The following is a 17,119-nucleotide window of genomic DNA, read 5'->3' on the forward strand; positions in this document are numbered from 1 at the left end:
GTAGGCTCTTTCTGTTCATGACAGTTCCGACAGATAGTGTCCGATGTTCCTACAGCATGTTCAGTAAATGCACAATTTTAAGTAGTGTACGAAATATGTACTACTACATCTACGCTACAGCTGGCAGTTCGTGTAGGATGCGGGAAAACACATTTCAGTGAATGGAAAAGCTGCGCCGTCCATACGGGCAATACATGCGCGCTGGTATGACGTACAGTCATGGTGCTGAAAGTGCTAGAATATATTTATCCGTTTAGAGACTTATTATTATGGGTTTCTTGTTGAAAATCACAGTGCCAGTATACTGGGGTAGGTAGTATCCCGCACACTTGATCAGTGTTAGGGAATATTTTCTCTTTAACAAAAGCTGTATCCCGTGACGAGATCTATCACACCTAGGCGTTTGTGAAAGACGTTGAGGTCCTTAACCTCTGTGCAAAAGGGGTATTTTGATCCTCTAAGAGCGTCCACTGACGCAGAAGTGAATGTTGATCCTCCACCCGAACTGCGCAACACTCTTACAAAACTGTCATCAGGAAACAAACAAAATAATAACAAACGCAAACTACAGGCTCACAATCTATCTTTTTGTATCTAATGGCGTTACAGAATCTTGTTGCCACCGCCTCACATTGAGAATCTGTTGCGCGTAAGCAGTGCATTATACTTCATCTCGTGGAGTTACGTGTAGACATCTGCTTCCGTCGGAGAGAAGTCCCACGCGACGCCTCTAAGTGTCATGTGTGGAGAACGGTGACACGCAGTGCAGGCAGACGTAAGCCAGCGCAAAGAACGGGCTCAGGACTCGCTATTGTTCGGTCCGACGCGGCTGTATATTTGTCTGCCGCCTGTCATGGCTCTAGCGAGCTCTGCTGCAAGACTGCATCATCCTTCCCACGCTAGTTCTACCTGCTGATTTGTTCCACCTCGTAAATAACGCAGTTGATTCAGTTAGAATCCATTCGTCCCTAATGTACTTCCTAGGTTGAGTTTTTCTACGAGTATTTTTATCTTGTTACCAGAATGTAGTCCATACATATTACAGTAGTGAACATATTTCAATACATGTGTGTTTGTGTTCCACATCTAATCCTAAACCCCTTCACCGATTTCAACCTAATTTGATACACGTGTACCGTACGGTCAGGCAACAATCGCTATGGGGGTAAGAATCACTTACCTATTATAGTTCAGGTGATAAGTCATAAAAAATGAGATGCATGAAAACGGCCGCATCATGATGTTTAGATTTATTACTCGTTTGCTACTAGCTCTATTCGCATCATATTGCGCAGACATCTATATATGCCATTGTCTGTACCTACACAAATATAGCATTCTACAACACGCAGTTCAAAAGATATGACGTCGCAAACACTGATATGCGTGAAAAATTCCGCATCGTGCATGAAATTTTAATACTTTCATTCTTTGCTAGTAACACAAAACTACAATCGCACCAAGTTAATGGGAGAACTTCGGGAAAAACACACACTATCACAATTTTGAAGATGGGGTAATGGAATTTTGTACCAAGCTTAACATGAAATTAACATTTTTACTTTAAGTTCCTTGAATTATATACAATCAACTTATTTATGGAATTTAAAAATTTTATTTTCAAAAAATAATGTATGTACCTTTCCAACAGAAACTATTAAAGAAGTTTCTACCAAATTTTCTCTGTTTAATGTCTGTGCATACAGCACGCTTCTGTCATGAGATTTTTTTAATACATCGAATAGGAGAAATTTAATAATTCTTTAATTATAATTCTGTAAGAATAATAAAATTCATGCAAAATTCCAAGCAATTTGCCCCATATCTCAGTTTACATTAAAATTTCAAAATTTACCCTAGGGAGAACATTTATTGGATTTATAGAAATAAGCGTAAAAATATCGTAATTCTAGCATTCATAGACTCTCAGGAAAAAAATACATAAACTTTAAAGAAACCTAATTTTCAAGAAATTCAATTTAAATTCAACCTAACGTTTTTTCTTGTCACCGCATCAGAAGGCATCAGATTTGTACACTTGGCCCTCTTTCCCTTCAAGGCTTCTCTTCTGGTATCTTGTTTTCTGCCGTCTTTCCTTTACCAGGTCTTCAAATAACTTTTCAGGCGCAGAGAGGCGCTATAAATATCTTTTTATCCTGATGTCTTGAGTGAAATTTCCTATCTTAAAGCCCTTCGTCCTCCCTACGTTCCCATTATTAAATACAAGAACTGCACCATAAGTTGCTGTTCTGCCTACTGTATCAGATGAAAATGTGGTTTTAGGGCATCGTTTCCGTATGTGCGAATTTAGACACCCATTCGAATTCTGGATTTTGCCGTGAACACGCTTTGTTAGAAACGCAGGATTAGGCAGATACCTGTAAGTGGGCTTGACAATATCCAGAATACAATTTGGAAGGCTCTGCTTGTGAGCATGGTGGTTGTTATCCCTCTGGACCGGTAGATATTTACAATAGCTAATGCGACACAGGTGATTAAAGGGATATTCATCTGTAACATAGTGTGGAAATATGTAGCTCATACTGTACTTTTCATGTCACTTACACTGGATAGGTTCTGTCTGATAGCCTTGCCATCCCCGTCAACACAAGGCAAAACAAGATCTGCTTCTTCATAAACAAAGCAACTGGTTTGTTATTGTTTGTAAGATACGGAACAGTCACAAATGATCTATAAATCCAAAGAGTATATACACCACAATCTTCTAAATGTATCCCGTGTAATTTTGCTTGAAAATAACCCATGCAATCGCTGTTCACCGAACTAGTATTGAAGTGTTCCTACAAAAAGTGGGCATCGCAGGAAGATCGCGTCACGCGTGTATTGTTTCATGCACTTTCGACACGATATCCTCACTGGAACTTGGGAATTCATTTTCCATGAATGCTACTAAGAAATAAAAAATAAATTTAAAATTAACGCTTTCCGGTCAATTTCGTGAATAGGGAAATGCCTGACAGTTGGCAGCCATTTTGACAGCTTTCAACTGCGACTGTAGGCGAAAAGAATAGCCGTCTATAGAGCTATGAAAAGGCGTTGCCATAGAGATATTAACAAAATCGCGTTGTAGACTCGCGCTCAACTGCTTGGTCATGTAACTAGAAATATTATTTATTATGAAGTTGTGAGTTAAATGAACATTACAGAGAATTTCGATTTCAAATACTACGTTTCTTGATTTGTAAACTGTACTTCTACGATTGTACATTACACATTCCTTTGTACGGCTGTTTCATAATTTGGACGATGTTTTCGATATTATACTACAAACACAGTTCATTTTATCTTTCCGTTTCTAACAGAAAATTGGCAAAATGAATACCCGGTCAACGCCAGGTTCGTCAGCTACTTTCAAAATAAATCTCGACAGATTCCAACATAACAGTTCTCCTACCTTGTTGCGAGGTAAATACAAGAGGTTTCAGAAGGAAAATTACGTCTCTCACGTGATGAGTGGTTGGACAACTTTCAATAAAGGAATAGCAGTTTAGACGTAAGTCGGGAGGTAGAGGAGAGCGACATCAGGAGTAGCTGCAGCAGCAGCAGCAGCAAGGGGCAACGTACCAGAGACCCTCTAGTCAATAGCGTCGTTCTGCCACGTCTGTCTGTAGTGTGAAAAAGAGAGGCAGTTGGAAAGCCGGAACAGAAGATAACCGAAGTTTTTGAGATGTAGTGCTACAAAAGAACGTTGGAAATTAAGTTGACTGATAAGGTAAGGAATTAGGAGATTCTCCACAGAATTCGCGAAGAAAAGTACATATAGTAAACACTGACGAGGAGGAGGGACGTAATGATAAGATCTCTGTGTTCAGACACCAGGGAATGTCTTCCAGAGTACTAGAGGGAGCTGTAGAGGGTAAAAAGTGTAGGGGAAGACAGATCAGAATACATCCCACAGATAATTCAGGACGTAGGGTGCAAGTGCTACTCTCTCGATGAGTTTGTCACAACATTGTTACGAGATAGGAATTCGTTGGAAGCTGCATCGAATCGATCATAAGAATGATGACTCAAAAAGATTTCAAAAAATAGAGGAATTTGCTTAGATTTTTGTCTTAGCTTAGGTATGGTGAAGGTATGAGTACTTAGCATTGTAGGGTTAATTATGAATAGCATAAAGCAAACACAATACTTTTTTGTGTTAACAAGTGACAGTGATGGCTGTCTGACCACATAAATTTTTCTATGGGGAATCAGAAGCAGAAAGTGGCCCAACAATGGCTAGAGCGTGTGGCGTGGGACAGAGACGGAGGGCACACTCCTGCAAGGTATTCTCCGTCTGTCTCTGCGTAGAATACATTCGCAACCGTTTAATTACGTTCACACGACTATAGTGACTGTTTTCTGTACCAAACTTGCGTTTTATTCATCAAATTTCGAGATATACTTCCATCCTCTTTCGAAAAAAAGTTTCGTTTCTCTTAGTAATGGTTAAGGAGCCCAGAAACTACTTCTTGTTTAAAAGAAAGAAAAGAAAATAAATCGTGAGAATAGGTAAGCTGCACTGATACTAACACGTGCACCACAAAAATTCTCTTTTTAAAACAAAAGCATAACTCAAACATAATAATTCTGGGAACCAAAGGTACAGCTAAATGCTGGGCTTTTCTGTACCTTGAAAGCCGTTCGAACCTCCAGATACTCAGCAGCATTAGGAGAGCTGAGTTCACACGCATTAAACGGCCAGACATAAACATGCTTTCTAAATTCAGCTGAAAGGTCCCGTTCAGAAACTGGTGTATTAGACTCACAGCGGCTTTCGCGGTTTCGTCAGTACCACTTCACAGAATCTCTAAGAACACGATGCTTCTCAGTGTACAGCGTGATGCACCTATCGTTTTCTCTTCGTGTCATTATTGAGCTGGTTTCGTGAAATAAATATATAAACATGTCTTAGTGAATTCGTTAATCATCTGTATGCTGATAATTAAATGCGTGTTTACTGACTGGTATTAAACGATCCAGTTATTATATACTTTGCGATGTGAGAAGACGACTCATTCTACACTGTCTGATCTAGCTCATCCAAAAGATGTTCTATAGGGTTCAGATCGGAACTGGGTGCAGGACAATCCATTCAGGGTATATTATTGTTCACAAACAATTGCCCCTCACAGTTGCTCCTTTATGACAGGGTGCATAGCCATGCTGATGCAATCATCGTCTCCGAGTTGTTCCTCTAGTGTACGCGGTACACAATACTGTAAAATGGATGTATGTCCTACCGCAGTTAGCGTTTTCTTAAGCGCAATAAGGGGACCCAACCACGAAAAAACACCCCTATACCGTAACATCACCTCCTCCGTATTTTATTGCTGGTGCTGCACATGATAGGTAACGTTCTCCAGGCGTTCGCCAAACCCGAACTTTCCGGTGGTTGCCTAATAATCAGTACAGCATTACATAGAGGTGTCCGGATTTTCATCAGAGAACTTCTCTCACTTAACACACCTCTTGACCCGCTAAAGATATTTTAATCTCTTTTCATCCAGACAAATACTGACTATGGGCCTATGAGACAAATACCAACAAGTTTGCACTACCTCATTGATAACCGATACCCTGATAATTACATGCAAATATACCACCAAAACTGTCGCGTTCTCGATTTTACGACTACTGTAGACTTTTTTTGCAGGAACGCGAGTCATACTACATGCTGGGAAGAGGACCTAGCCTCAGCAGAATTAGCGAACTAATGATGTATTTGTGCCTTATCTCCGCCCCCCCGCCCCCCTCCTCCCCCCCCCCCCCCCCCCGACAAAAGCGAGGCCACGCGTGCCCATACTGCACTCGCCATTCGATACATCGACCAGGCAGACGTGAAACTAGGAGCGTTTTCTCTTGGTAGCTGTTAGGCCAGCTCTGTGTAGCATTCACGTCCACCAGCCTGCGAACGTGTGTGTGGGAGGAACAGTTGGATGATCGACACGGAATCACGCTTGCTAACTTACAGTTTCCATCCTAAGGGCCAGACAATAGGCAGTGACAACGGGGAGAGGCTTGTCGAAATGCTAATATGTTGCGTGTCACGAACTAAACGTGCATATACGTGGATATTCCATAACATTTTCTTAGGTTGCTGATACAAACAATTCAATGATTTTATAAGGCTATACGTTCACGAACAGTGAAATTCATTAGCTTGCTACCGTCTCATCGAAAGTTTAAATTTTTGACGTCGGGATTTGCTTTCAGATTCCATCTAGCAGGAAAACGTAGAAGTTTGTTGCGTCCCGAGAACGAACCAGCATTGCCGTCCGATCGGAGCGAAAAATTCTATGAGCATTTAAACAATAGTAGTTGGTATATTCTTAAGACTTCTTATCGAATGTGCTGCGAAATTTTTTGTGACGCAGTTGGAGTTGCCATACAGTTGTCTGAATGTACGAATATTTCGTGTTGTAATCTGAGACAGCTGTGCGGAAAGCCAGCCAACACTTTCATTTATTCGCATCTACAACGAGGGAAACACTATGGAAAACATAGTATCCTTTCAAACATTGGTTTTAATGGTCGAAAAAGAAGTAGATGTTTCATGACACACTAATACTTATAAATTTTCACTCCCTGTCCAGTTGTACAAGGGAGGGTTGGTTCCTTTCAGGAAAACTCACATCGAACTAGGAACAGGAAAGAGGTCTCCCCAATTAAAATATCAGGGAGTTTCTGTATAACTTACCGTTTATTTAATCTCATTTCGATATGCATATTAACTGTAATAAATGTTTTGTGTCGGCCTGGTACACAAATACTACATGCACTATTGCGTTTACACTGTAAATATTGTAAACGTATATGCTTAACTGCACTTAAAATTTGATTTAACATCTTTAGAAGCTGCAAGTTTTTCGAAGGTTTCTTGCACTGTCGCTGCACTCCATAGCAAAGCAAGAATCGAAAGCCTCCCTCTTAACTTTTAATTTGTTTGTTTGATACAGATTTGTGTGTCTTTAGACATTGTGTAAAGCTTCTGTGTGCGCGAAATGTCAAAAACAAGTGAGGTTCGGACAGTAGAAGAAAGTTAAGGGGGATGTATGTAAGACATGTAAAATTAAAAATGCATCAACTGTAAACGTAAGGCTACAAGTGGCCTAAGACTTCTCAACAGAGAAAGAGACGAAATCTCGTTTATAAGTATATGTACAAAAGCCAGACAGATAATGAAGCTGAGTACAATAATAAAAGACGAAACTCCTGCCCGGACGACTAATCAATACGTAGTTCGATTTCAGTAGTGCGACTTAAGTTGCTTCTCATGTGTTTGTATAAATTTCATGTAGTCTTTTCTCAAAACGTATTTAACTTTCACCTTCCAAACTCTAGGATTAGTTGACTTCGCCGTATTGTGTTTCCTTATTCCTGTTTTGTAACTGGTTATAATAAGATAAAAAGATCCGTGATAGACACCAATAATGCAATTAAAAAGCTTAAAATAAATAAAACAATATCTAGAGTAGACTGTTTTAAATTCGTAGGAGAATGAATATTAAATGAAATGAAGGGAAAGATAGCAGCATACACTACAATACATAAAATGGAGAGGGCGTTCCAAACAACAAGGAACATGGGTAGTAAAAAATCTCTATCCAGAAACACAAAACAAACACTGTAAAACAGTGGTCTAGCTAGAAATACTATAATCAGCAGGTACTCATAAACCGACTACGAATCAAGAATTTCGAAAGCAGATAATAAGTTGGAGTAGTAGTATGAAAAACACTAGTACCCAAATCTAGCTGTGAATCAAAATGCAGATTAAGATATAATACATAACTGCACCTCAAAAGTTGAAAACGTAACGGATGTAATGAGAAAAAGGAGATCAACATTCTACGGACACATTTGCAGGATGAATATAAACAGAACAACTGAACAACTATTTGACTTACTAAACAGACACAAACCGAAAATCATATGGCTGAGAGAAACAGCAAAAAAATCTAAAACGTGGGAGTCGACTTGTACACAATAAAAACAGAACGCTTTTGAAAGAAGCAATAGAACAGGCAGTCTTTCAGGACAGAAAAATAAATAAAAATGAGCACAAGAAGAGAAGAAACATCATTCTCGAAGAATGAAAGAAGTGTAGGCCCAAAGGAAATAGTATTTGAAAACGAAGGAGCAGAAAAATGTTATTTTAGCGTACCCTCTATTTGGAGACTGCTAATAGTAGGCTCAACCGCCTAATCGGTAAGGACATTATTTTCCTTCACACAATGGCTATATCTCTCGCAATGCAAGCGGGTTCCGTTGAGCCTACTCCTCTCACCCAAAATCACAATGGATGCACATGCGAGCTTAACGTCCGCATCTGACATTCGGATCACCATCAAAATTGTCGTATGTCTTCATAGCATGACGCACTGCAAAGAGGTTTGTAATTTAATCCAGGACACTGGTGAAAGTGTAAGCCACCATGAACATAACACGTCACCACTTCCCTTTCCCTTGTTGGACAAACACTGGAGGTAAAAACTCCTTCGACACCAGGATTCGAACCGGCTCACATCAGAGTTGAGCGCCACCTCACAGGAGTGCGTCAGCGACCTCGGCTAAGGAGGCAGCTATTGCGAATAATGACAGATATTGCGAATAATGATTTGCAATGTTAGAAGAATAAGAGTATTTATTACAGGATGTCTGAAAATAAACGTGCAATATTTTAACACTAATTTGTTAAATAATACAACTGTTTAACTTCGCTAATTGTCTATAGCGAAAGGATTGCAAATTTCATTGCCCTGTGTTTTATAGTAACGTTGGAATGTGACTTTCTGATACATGCGTAGCTGGTATAGGGAAAAGATCTCGCTGGCGACCACTGCTAAGTTATCTGTTGTTGAATCTCGTTCATCCGGAATATGTACCCAGTGTTTAAACAGGTACACTATCTGGCCCAAGCCCAAACATAGTTGCAGCCCAGTCCTACCGATCGAAGTGGCGTGGTAGTTGGTGCACGGGACTCGTCTGTAGGATGGGTTTATTTCAAATCTCCATATAACCGTCCAACCTTTTTTGTTTTGCAAGTGGGTCCACAGCCACAGTTTTAAAAATGAAAACTTTGTCTGTTACGGACAGTAAGATTTTGAAATTTTGGTAGGACAACAGCTCGGCATATTTTTCAAATGAAAACGTTGTCCGATATGGGCTGTACAAATTTTCTAAATTTAAAAAATTAATAAGAAATATGAAAATGAACTGTCCATAGCGGACAATGTTTTCGTCTGGAAAGTATACAGAAGCCGTGAATCCACGTGTAAACAAAAACATTACACACATTTAGGTCTCCAGTGGCTTCACAAGATTTATCATGTCGAATACTGGGGAGATCCCTTTGAGAAAGCCACTAACGATTGTATTCCCTGTCCGGGTTAGTGCTCCATCTCTAATGGTCTCTCAGTCGAAGGACGTTAAACTTCAGTGTTCCATTTTTCCTCCGTTGCAGTATCTTGTCCACTGTCTTTAAAGGAACTATTTTTATTCGTAGCTGCATATCTTCCACGCGCGTCTCAGTAGTTAATTGCTGTTGGGAAGTGAAAGGTATTGTGACACGCTTTTATTTGGTGTGCCCGTTTTTAATACCCTATCAGGTTTGGTCTGATAGAGCTCTATTGCTCTCTCGCCGGCTCCTGTGGCGGTAAAGCACCAAGACGCGAGAGGCAGCCGCCTATTAGACAAGGCTGTGGGCGCCAATTGAAGGGCAGGCAGCCCGCACCCGCCACCCGCGTCCCGGCCGGCTTCTATTTTCTCCCGGAGACGTCCTTGACCTCGTTTCCCGTCTCCGCTGATGGCCGCTCTTCCCGCACCCTTCCCCTCTACTCTCACTCCGCGCGTTGATCGACGACACTGACCGCAGAAGCGCTTCCGTGGCTCCCTAAGAGCGAGCAAGTTAGCGGTGCTCGCTTCCGGGAAACTCCAAGTCTCCGCCTAGGGCTCTAAGCCACCTGTCGTAGGAAAACTAGCTTTTGCTACAATTTGAGGTCAAAAAGCATACGCATTTGGTTCAACTTTCTCTATCTTTCTGATAAGCTCCAGCTGGCGTCATTTGGAAATAACATTGACACCACAACCGCGGATACATCTTAGTGCTCATGCAGTAGTTTCACGGTTAATAGAAGCACTGATATCTCACAATTGCCTCATAACGATAACTACTTTCCTGAAGTCGTTCCTGGAATCTGTTCATATAAAGGTACACGCAGTTACTGGTTATGTGGCGTGTAACTTAGACTAGCAAAATAGCTGTTACCTTCGCAAACTCAGCCTCCTATGGATTCGTATTAAACTTACGGCATGTTGTGATTCTAATCTTGGTTGCATAATATCTTTATTCCCTGACTCCTGAAGTGTAATTTTCGAAAACAGCGTGCCTCAAGAACATACAAAACACGTCCTGCTCTTATGAAGTAATATAGTGAATAAGTATCGAAACTGATGTACAAATATTAACTTCCATAGCAAACGGAAGTTAGCTAATGTTCTAGGTCAGTAAAAACATACGTCTTTCTTGATAAAAATAATTTGTCAAACAACCAACTGCTAGAACTTAATGATGACTATGAAATACATTCACAAATAGCGAATACGATTATACAACGGCTGTACGATTTACTAGACATTGTATCGGACTGGGACTAGGGGCCCGGATTTCCCGCTTCACGCGAGCGGTCGCCTTAACCACCTCGGCCATCCGACCACGCCTCCAGGACCGACCCAGACCTCCGTATGTCCTAAATGTCTACGTCCCGTAGTGTTCCAGTCAAATCATAGAGAACCGCACAGGGAGAAACATTGATTTGCTAGTCATTCTGCCTTGATTTGGCAAGAATACCAGTAGGGCAGTGTCTGCAAAAATGAATGCATGTGCGAAGAAACATTCCGGTGAACTTTACAGGCACACACACAGCGCTACTCTACTTAAATATTGTCGGAAAACTGGTTGTGACTGTTCTAGGCGTTGCCTCTGGCCACCCTGTCGTGACAATAAAACTGCTGTCTGGAAAAAAATATATTCCTAACTCATCTCGCAAAATAATTCCAAATTTTCGTGCGTCACTTACGAAAATTGCAACGATGACACCAACAGTTGCTGTTGAATCTTTCGGGTTGTATGATATCGGTCCATGAAACCTCTCGTTCCTAACGTTTCGTCCAGAGCTGCGACGGTCATCTCCAGAGGCGCTCTCCGTCCCTTCATTGTATGATACAACTAACGAACAAGATACGTCAGCACGTTAAAATGACCAAAAACGTATACTTTTCCATTTTTAAAAATAAAACGTATCTCGACTCAAGCGCTAGTCTTGTAGGGCCGTTGAGTTCTTGGAAGCCGTTTACTACAGATATCTTGGATCCGTACACTTCTTATTCGCTTTGAAGCTCTGTAATCCCGACCGTAGCCAACAGAAATTGCGTGGAACGATAAACCATAATCTCTGTAGGTCATGGTCCTACTGCTGTTGAATTCCGACACATGTTAGTTGACGTTTTTCCTTCTTATACGAAGCATAACAGGATCTTCTCACTAAGAAACCTACATTCAGATGCGATTTCCGAATGAGATCCCACTGTGTAATATTTACTCACATAAAGAATATTGGTGCCGTTGCTCTCATCTACTAACTGCTTTGTGCCAATCATTTGCATATCTATGTTTGTAGGAAACTTTCTGCGAATTTGATGATTGTTGCATGTCACTTTCATAGCGTTCCAATTCTACTGGTCAGTACACAGGGTGTACTGGGAACAAGTTCAGATATTTTCATATGTGGTACCTTAATATGAACACACACAAGTGCGTTGATCGTTTTTTCTCTGCATCGAACAGTCGTCCCATAAACACACCTAAACATTGCGACCTGCTGTTTCATTCATGGTCTTAACAGCACTACGAAGTGGACTACGCTTGTCATATAGACTTACCGTTTAGCGTCCACTCTTCAACACTGACTTAGTGCCCAGTGGAAAATAAGCATTAATGACTTGCTGGCACCAAGGGTACACTTCTGATATGACTATTACAATTTTTTTTTTTTAAAGTAGGACTAAGACTTCGTCCTGCTAACAAACTTATTTCTATCATTCCTCATTTTAGTTTTGTTTTCTTTTGTTACATAAAGGTGGAAACTAGCTGTTCACATAACCTATGTCGGTTTCGTTTACTGCCTCATATCTGACGCTGTACCGTTTTAGATTACGGCTATTTTGTATTAAAAATACGCCATGTTCTGGAACAAGGGAAGTCTCCAAAGAGACATAGCACTAGCTCGTATTTAGCAGAATATAAGGAAGCCACAGAGAACAAAAGAATGGAAGCACTTCTACTCCGCTCATGTTTTACAATAGTCATCTTTGTTCGTTCAACCTTCGATCTAGATTATCTTTTCGCGTGTCTCTGAAGACTGACATTCACCAGTCACCACCATTCAAAATATCCTAACGCTTTATGAAAACTGCGAGACCCAGAAAGGAGGACTCAGAGGGATCCGTCCTCTGAGGATGTGGATAGCAACGTAACAGCAGTAAGTGATCAGGCAGCCGTCTTTTCTGTAATCAGTTAAGATCTGTCAAACGGTGTTTGAGCACGAAAACAATGTCCAGCGTAACAAGTAGGCTTTTGAATGATTTAGAACGGAATAGAATGGACTGTCTCCGAGAATATAACAATTTTTTTCAGCTAGTCAACCACGTTGCTATCACAGTGTCACAAATGCAGCCAAGTAAACAATCCAAACATTCCGCCCGTTTATTTACACTCAGTTATTCACAAGTACCTATCGGGCCTGCTGCTTTTGCGGTAAAGCTCGTGCCTGGAAGCAGAGGGGTTGTGAGTTAAAATCCCGGTCGGACGACAGAAATTTTCTGTCTTCAGTCACATTTGAACGATATGACGGGTTGCCAGAAATGGCACATGGTTCAGACTTTGCGTTAAATTCTAGATCCCGTTTCCTCGGTTGGATAAAAGCGGTAGATGAGTGACACGCAAGTCGCCGAACTGCCGTTCAGTCGAAAGTCTTGCACCAGGCCATCGAGAAACATGAAGTATGTATCTCTGGGTTTCAGAACACGACCACGCGAAAACGTAAAGACATGCAGAAAAATAAAACATATCACTGGATAGGGCCTCTCCAATTATTACACGCCGTGGTGTAGTTGCAGAGCGCACCATTGTGAGGGAGAAGGCGGACCAGGGAAAGGGGGGAGGGGGAGGGGAGGGCGGCGGTGGTGCATGTGTGTCGGGACGTACACGAGGGGTGTCGAGAAAATAAGTTTCGATTGGTCGCGAAATGGAACTAACAGTGAAAATGCGATGAAGCTTTACACAGATGTTGGACAGCATCTCTAGTATGCCTGTGAATCGCGTCACATTGCACTTCGCTGTTCTGAGCGCATAGTGAGCACGTAAAGACGTCGTAAAATGGTGTCTCCCGCCAAGTCGAGAGATTTTGCCTGATTTCATGCAATCCCAAATAACGTAACTGTAATGCGTTTCCTTCTTCATGAGAATTCTCGGCCGCACACTGGAGGGACAATGAAAACGTTCCTGCATCGTTTTCGATCGGAAGTGTTCGATCACGCACCATACAGCCCAGACATGCCTCCTTCTGATATTCATCTCTGCTCACGTGACCCGCTGGCTGTGAAGGCAACATTTTGGCACAGACAATGAGCTGCAGATCAGTGTAGAGAACTGGCGGAAAACACAGGCGGCTGCCTTATGTGATAAGGGTACTGGAAAGTTGCTACAACTGTCTTAAGTGGAAGCAAAATGTTGCAAATAAAACATTTCTGATTTTCACTGCGGTTTCCATTTCGCAGCCGATCGGATCTTACTTTCTGGGCAACCCTCGTACATGAATTATGCGCTCTGTACTGTCACCTCGAATTAGTTAGCGCCTGCAGATGGACAACTCGACGAACAGATGACCACAGCAGATTGGTGCCGTTGCACCTTCGCAGACTCCACAGCAGCGACTTAAATGAATAGCATGCATGTACCGACGTTTTCCGCATCACAGTCGCTGCCCACCTGTAATTTGAGCTAAAAATTTGGAGAGATGATCTATCCAATTATTAGTATCATTCATCTATGCTTCGCTATTTTTGAGCAGTCATCTTCTGAAACACCAGAGATACGTATTAACATACTTTTATATTGTATAACGTGAATTCCAGATTTTCCTTTGTGTGAGATCGTGTGTGCGAGCGTGCGCGATTTGAAATTTGGAAATCTAATATTTTACTGTCCCTATATTTTTCGCATTATATTTCATTCATATCATCATAGTTAGTGTGTATCGTGATATATTGTATGTTTACGAATACGCAGCGCAACAAAATTGTATGTCACGTTTTTGAAACGGTCATTTTCTTCCATTGCGATGCACATATTCGAATTTTCGCTCTAAGGAACCTACAACCTTCTTCTGTAATGGTGCAATAGCGTGGCACCCTGTCACTTCACCGTCGGGCTCGGCGACGTTTCAAACGGCAGGCTGTCGACACGAGCGGAAAAAAAAAGCCAGAGCTCAGAAGTTTGAGACGTGCAAGATGGATTAACGAAGTTTCATTGGCGCCATGTTTCACAACAATTCTGTCCACCGTCTCCGTGGACGTGACACGTCCTGGTAAGGTAGTCTCACGTCCCGTTACCCACATCTCAACCTTCTCTTGACGCCTGGCCAAGGAAAACACACGGACACACCACTGCATAGAATCGACACGAAAAAGCCTCAGAAGATGTATAAATGGCTTGAATGACGCTTCTTCTTTCTTTTGGCATTTATTTCCATACATTTCGCGATCGAAAACGACAGTTTGCTATACAATACGCAACAGGACGGCATTCTAGACTGTCACATTGCTCAGACACCATCGGACGATTCAACCCTTCTCTAAGGACGTCATGGGACTGCAAATACATTGAATATGATCTCGCCCTTTTGGAGTGTAGCGCGACTAGAATTTTTCTCTGGTATGCAGCGTGTAACTACTAGGGACCGTTCAAAACTTTACGACGAAATTTGAACGTGATCCGAAGCAGTAAGGGTGTTTACGTTCTTCTTCATCCCTCGTTTTTTGTTACCCCCACCTCCCGCCACCCCCGTTCCCCTGTGGCAGGTGCAGGAGAGGGGCGAGGGCTACGACATTGACACGCACGTGAATGAAATGGCAAAGTGTCCGTCTGTAACATCCTAGTTCGGCAACTCCCTCGGTATCACCTGCACACTTTTGATGGGCACATTAAAAATCTCCCAGTACAGAAACATGTATTCATTGGTGTCTAGGCACCAGCCAGATAGCAACCCTCTCGACATCCCTTAGCTAAGTGTCACTAACCGCTGCATTAGGGCGTGCAGTTCGCATGCGAAATCTAAATGACCTTTTAATTTTGTTGCGTGTTTATGTGCAAGAGGGTCGCAGAAGCTGTACTATGTTGTGATTTGAAAACTTAATTTGTGCTGTTTAGAGAGCTTTGGGTCGAGATCCTCATTAAAAAATCATTCCTTAATTTCATTGTTTACTTCCATAGAAAAATTATATTTCTGAACATTTTCGGACGTTTAATGAGTGTTGTTCGTAATGTATTCTGCAATAAATTGTTGGATGCCCTTGTGTATCCTGGAAACTTCGGCTTTAATAACTTCCGAGAAAATCATTTCCGCCCTATTGCGGTGCATATATTCTCGCGACATCTAGTACTCAATATCACATTACATAGGGATACTTTCGATCAGCTAGTCTACATGACAGTGGTCTGTAGAGTATTTACACTGTCGTGACGTGACACAAAAGTCATGGGATACCTCCTAGTATCGTGCCGGACCTATTTTTGCCCAGCGTAGTGGAGCAAGTCGACGTGGCGTCGTTGGAAGTCCCTTGCAGAAATATTGAACCGTGCTGCGTATATAGTCGTCCGTCATTGCGGAACTGTTGCCAGTGCAGGATTTTAGCCACGAACTGACCTCTCGATTATGTCGCGTAAATCTTCGATGGGATTCATGTCTGGCGAGCTGGATGGCCAAATCATTCGCGCGAACTGTCCAGAATGTTCTTCGAACCAATCGCGAACAGTTGTGGTCCGGTGACATGTGCATTGTGATCCATAAAAATTCCGTAATTATTTGAGCACACGAAGACCACGAACGGCTGCAAATAGTCTCGAGGTAGCCAAAAATTGCCATTTCCATTCAGTGACCAGTTCAGTCGGACCAGAATACCCAGCCATTCCATGTAAACACTGCCCACACCATTGTGGAGTCACAACCAGCTTGCACAGTGCTTTGTTGGCAACGTGGGTCCGTGACTTCGCAGGGTCTTCGCCACACTCGAACCCTACTATCAGCTGTTACCAGCTGAAATCGGGACTCATGCGACCAGGCAACATTTTCCAGTCGTCTAGGGTCCATCCGATATGGTCACGAACTCAGGAGAGGTGCTGTAGGTGATGCTGTGCTGTTAGCAAAGGCACTCGCGTTGTCGTCTGGTGCCATAGCTCATTAACGCTAAATTTCGCAGTACTGTCCTAATTGATACTTCCGTCTTACGTCCCACATTGATTTCTGCCGATTATTTCACGCAGTGTTGCGAGTCTGTTAGCACTGATATCTCTATGCGAACTCCGTGGTCTCGGTTGTTAGGTGAAGGCCGTTGCCCACTGCGTTGTCTGTGGTGAGAGGTTAATGCCTGAAATTTGGTGTTCGGCACACTCTTGACACTGTGGATCTAGGAATATTGAATTCCCTAGCGATTTACGAAACGGAATGTCCCGTACGTCTAGCTTCGACTCAGTTCCGCGTTCAGAATGTGTGTAATCCCGTCGTGCGACGATAATCACGTCGGAAACCTTTTTACATGAATCACCTGAGTACAAATGACAGCTCCACCAATGCACTGCAATTTTATATCGTGTGTACGCCGTACCGCCGCCATCCGGAAATGTGCACATCGCTATCCCGTGATCGGCACCTCACTGTGTGTGGAAACGATCCTGAGCAAGTGGAAGTACGCGAGTGAGAACTCGACACGGCGACTCCGAAGCACGCCGCCGAGTGCGGCAGTTCCGGCAGTGGTGGAGCGGCTTTCTCCGCCCGCG

The 17,119-nt window shown here is 42.3% G+C and overlaps 1 protein-coding gene across 5 annotated transcripts in view; it reads left to right on the forward strand.

The window, feature by feature from the left end:
- LOC126190768 (hepatocyte nuclear factor 4-gamma) overlaps window positions 1-17,119 on the forward strand; it is a 218,508-nt gene that overhangs the window by 31,497 nt on the left and 169,892 nt on the right. The gene's annotated exons all lie outside the window — the stretch shown is intronic.

Source organism: Schistocerca cancellata, chromosome 6 (genome assembly GCF_023864275.1).
Source record: "Schistocerca cancellata isolate TAMUIC-IGC-003103 chromosome 6, iqSchCanc2.1, whole genome shotgun sequence".
NCBI classification, from domain to species: domain Eukaryota; kingdom Metazoa; phylum Arthropoda; class Insecta; order Orthoptera; family Acrididae; genus Schistocerca; species Schistocerca cancellata.